This window comes from Toxorhynchites rutilus, chromosome 2 (assembly GCF_029784135.1).
Source record: "Toxorhynchites rutilus septentrionalis strain SRP chromosome 2, ASM2978413v1, whole genome shotgun sequence".
NCBI classification, from domain to species: Eukaryota; Metazoa; Arthropoda; class Insecta; order Diptera; family Culicidae; genus Toxorhynchites; species Toxorhynchites rutilus.
The window spans coordinates 42,465,118-42,469,997 of NC_073745.1; the positions used below are offsets into that span (position 1 = coordinate 42,465,118).

At 40.7% G+C, this 4,880-nt stretch overlaps 1 non-coding gene across 1 annotated transcript; it reads right to left on the bottom strand.

The window, feature by feature from the left end:
• Positions 1-1,674: 1,674 nt before the first annotated feature.
• On the bottom strand, positions 1,675-1,746 carry Trnap-cgg (transfer RNA proline (anticodon CGG)). The gene has a single exon. It is a non-coding gene; the product is annotated as a tRNA-Pro (tRNA).
• Positions 1,747-4,880: the final 3,134 nt, after the last annotated feature.

A 4,880-nucleotide genomic window follows, 5' to 3' on the forward strand; every position in this document is an offset into this window, starting at 1 on the left:
TATTTCGACCGTGGATCGATCTCCATCGCTGATGATTGTTGCGTGGACGTAGTTATTCTGTAACAACACAAAGATGGTCAATGAGGGCCCTGAGTTTCGAACTCACGATCGATCGCTTACTAAGCGAACGCGCGACCAATGTGGCTACGGAGGCCCCCAATTTACCATAATGTAATGGAAAAGAAAACTTAACGCCATTTTCTACTACTAACTACTGTGTAATTTACAATTTATAGAAACATAAACATATGTACATGTATACGATTAAAACCCAGCTCTGTTACAGCTGAAATGCAAATGAGCCTAATAAATAGATAAAATGGGATAAAAAAACAGCAACGATCCTTCAGTACGACGTACGACTTCGACGACGAGAAATGTTGAAATGCTTACCATAAGAGGACAAAGTTTCATTAAGGCTTCGGTTGCTCGAGTAATACGATTTCACTAAAAATACACGTTGTTGTAAATTTTACATCTTGACACTAAAAACCATTCGATCAGACTGAACGAGTAGCCGAATATTATCGTCTTGAAGTGGGGAATGCAATGTTACCATCGACGGAGCGAAACAAAATTTTTATAAGGAGCTATTCGATTTTTTTTTGCATGAGCGTTTAATCTGAAAGACCCTGTATAATTATGAAACGCAGTGTAGTAATATACAGGGTCTTTGATGCTGATTTCAAAACGTATCTTTCGATCACATCAAAGATCGACATATTTAGCGTTCCTCGAAACTATGCTGGTGCGTAAAACTTGTTTCGCCTGGCCATTTGACAGATGTGAAAAACAGGAAAACGGAATCAATTGAGTTGGAAAATTTCAGTTTGATGTTTATACATATTTATATATATTTATACATATCTCACTAAAACGCATTTCTTTCGCTTCGGCCTTTAGTTTGGATTTCGAGAAGATTAATTTATTCACAGTGTACACAGTGTTATCTTGAACAAAAAATTAAGGCTACTCTAATACATTTGAACAAGTCTGACATGTAGTATTGCCGTACATGCGTACAGATTCATCTGGAAAGGTACAGAGTTTTTCGTTATTTTTGGTACATATTCTTTACTGTACAGAGTACAGATTTTCGTCAAAAAGTACAGATTGGTACAGGTTTTTATTTACATTCGAACAAAGCAACATTAAGTTACATGACGACTTTTACGCCGCAGTATCGCTTGGTGCAGCAGCTTGAAACTTTTAATAAATGATGGTATGAAAGATAAATTCAGAAAAACTATGTATAAGCATCATCAAACACACGAATGACGGTTAAAATGCAGATGTGATATTTGTAGTAAATAAATGAGTATTTTTTATGCTAATAAAATGGATTTTTCTGTACAACGAATATTTTCGATGGCACAGATTTTTGGAAGAAATAGTACAGATGAGTAAGATTTTTAACCCCTCTAGTACATATTAAAATGTGGCAACACTGCTGACATGTTTCTTGGATCCATAGTTTATATTCACAGAATATATTTTACCATTTTTATGAAAAAATATAAGTTGCTAGTCAATGTAAAATTTCGATCAATCATTGTTCGATCATCTTCCGGATCAAATAACTGTGGCATATTAACCCCGTCTTCAAAACAGATCTGCGGTTTTCCTTCATCTAGCTTTTTCTTGTCTTTTTTTTTAATGTAGTAAAATACAACTGGGCTCGTCCGGGAATTGAACCCGGGACCTCTCGCACCCGAAGCGAGAATCATACCCCTAGACCAACGAGCCGGTCTCTGCAGGGTCCGCATCATCCGCGGCCTGACTCGTACCCACGTGACCGTTACAGTAATTCATTAAAGCGGTAACCATTTTCGACAGAATTTCCGAAACAAATTACGCTTGGCATAAATAAAGCAGATTAGAGGAATCCTCTTCCGCTGGAGTGTACCGAGTCTTCTCCGAAGCTATTTTTCCAGGCCTACATTTTCCCATTACTACAGCATTTCTTCCTGCGAAATCGGCACCCACATTTCCTGATGTAAGCGCACATACACTCTCAGTCATTCTAATGAAAATGAAAGCCTGAACGCGCGAACAGAAAGAGGGCAAATTTGTGTGTCTTTTTTATTCTATCCTCAGAAAAAAAAATCTCGACACAGAGATGCGCGATCCCTAATAGGAGTTTGAGAAAAGCGGCATCATTTTTATTTTATTTATGATTAAAATGACGCTCCGTCGAACGGCTCATATTTTATGCGGTTAATTCTCTGCGCCTGACAAGGAGAAGATGAATGATGTGCCGCCCCCGTTCCGGCGGCTGAGTTTCGCAATATACAGTACCAATGTTCCCCATTCACAGTGCGGAGTAAATGACGGCAGGTAACACGGCCGTAAAAGTTGCTTTATCGAAGTGCTTGGTAATTTAAGAGCGTACGAAATCGTTTGGAGTCGGAACCGCCGAGAAGCAAATGAGCAGTAGCGAAGCGTGGCAGCGGATATCCGTTTGAGGTTTAAAAAATTTGGCACCACGGAGCGCTCTCGGAGGTGGGTTATTTTTTTTGCCAAATAGAATCACCACCCCACAAAAAGGCACCCAAGAAATTATCTCGTATAAATTGTTTGCCGTTCTTTTTCAACCCCCATTCCGAATGTATTTCAAGTTTCAACTCGAAATGACTTTGAAAATGTACTGTGCCCGAATAAATCACCTTCATCATTGAGTTTGGAAAGAGTGCTCAATCGTTAGGCTGGCAAGATTAGAGAAGTGGAAAGTTTTTAGGCTGGCTTGTCCCTCAGTTTTCCTCGAAGGCAAATGCGGGTTTTGTCGGGGAGAAAAGAAGCATAACACGGACAAATCGAGTGTGTATGTTATCTGCTGTGAAAATTTCCAAGAAGGAAATTCATCATCCAGTCCCAGAGATCCTTCTCTTTTGTACCGGCGGAAAGTTGACGTACAAAAGAGCAACTTTTTTCCAAGATTTTTCATGCTTTTGTTTTTCGGAGGGACACGAAATCAATGGACTTTGCACGAAGGGCCCTTAACTCCAATTGGAATCAAACGGAACATAATTAAGTTTGTGATTTAATGAAAGATAAAACGGAATATTTCCTGTTTCCGCCCAGGGCTAGGAGGCTACGGGAGTGCTATTCCCAACGACGAAAACAGAACGATATATATTTTAATAGTAGATTAAATTATTAACGCCATCCTGGCAAATCAAACTAATATAACACTCTATATGCAAACGCTCGCGTTTTCCGCGCGTCGGCTTCCGTTATCGATCCGTTCTGGATTCAGTTCACGTAACCACCCGAGCCGTTTACATTTTAGATTCAATTTTCCCCTAATCGGCCCCGCCGCAGCTGTTGGCTCGATCAACGACCCATTTACCATGTCTAGCTCCGTTTCACACCCATCCATCTAATGAGATCAAGATAAAGATGAGATTTCACGCAAATGAAATCTGGTGTAAATAGTGTTTTAGTGAGTGTCTCAGTGGCGGTAACAATTTGAGATAGGTGGAGGAATAAAAGAACAACAAATCACGACGTCACCGATAAGACGCTGCCCCAGAACACGAGTGTGTTCCCCCCTCCCGACGGAGCAATCCGATACGGGATGTCACCTTCAAAAGAACCCCTCGCCGCGCTTGAGCACCAGTAGAAACCAACCCCGACAACACATGCCACCAGTCGGTTGTGGCGGAAGTGTGAAGTGTACACGCGAAAAATATGGAGCAATCCCATGTCAAATCAACAGCGGCCGGTTGATCCGACTTTCTACGATTTTTTTCGGAACTTGGTACTTGAGCTTGAGTTTGGGTAGACTATACACTTCGTACTTGCTCTCCGTGATTGACCTGAACCAGCGAAATTGCAAAAAGAACACACTGAATGATTCTTGGGCGTAGCAAACCATTTTCATTGTGCAAGTTTCAGTTATCCGAGCTTTAAATAGTCAATAACGACGCCGGCCACGTCCTAACAGTCACACAAAAGAAGGGAAGGAATGTTAGTATGATATTCGCGGTCCGAGGGGTCGCCTCTATAGCGCGGTTCCCTAGCGATGCTCATGGAAGGGATAGTTCTTTGTATGGTGAGATAAGAATCCGAGTTCACCGAGTTCAAATTATGTAAACTCAAACTATTAATCTCCCATCGAACCGAAATTCCGAATATCATATGTTACTACAGGTGACAGAAATCAAAATCTGTGAAATAATTAGACCGGTTTATATACATTTTTTTTTGTTTATTGCACGTAATTTTTATCCATAACCAATCGCGACAGCAGTGAATTATCTGTGGGAAACCTGAGAAGGACGAGAGAAACTCAAAGGAACAAACGTTATGCATAGCGCGTACGCTTCGTAAAAATCTAATCGTAACGGCGGAGAGCTATCTCTGGGAAAACTGAGAAGGTACTTCTCTAAACTTCTCTAAAACTACTCAACCGGTGATATATTCCGTTAGTAATCGCGCGTACTTTGTTTCGAACTTCAATCGCGACGGAGGAGTCATCTTTTGGAAACCTGAGAAAGTAACCGAGAGAACTCCCTTAAAGTCAATCGTCCCGGCGATATATTCCGTTGACTGAAGCGCGTTTTCTGTATCGAACCTCGATCGCGATGGCAGAGAGTTATATTTTGAAAACCTGAGAGAGTAACGGAGAGAAACCTCCTTTAGAAACAATCGTTCCAGCGATATGTTCTGTTATTCATCGCGCGTACGCTTTATAGAACCGTCTTTCATCCATTCCTTCGTTTACGAAATAGCCATGGATAGAAGCTATTACAATCATCCTCCTTAGGGGCTTTCGGGGCTTAGGGGCTTGTAAATGCTCTATAGAATGATTGTTGTGTTAACGGTTTCGGATTTGGAATGATATTTCTACAATTTTGTTCATTTTTCACATGCAAAAG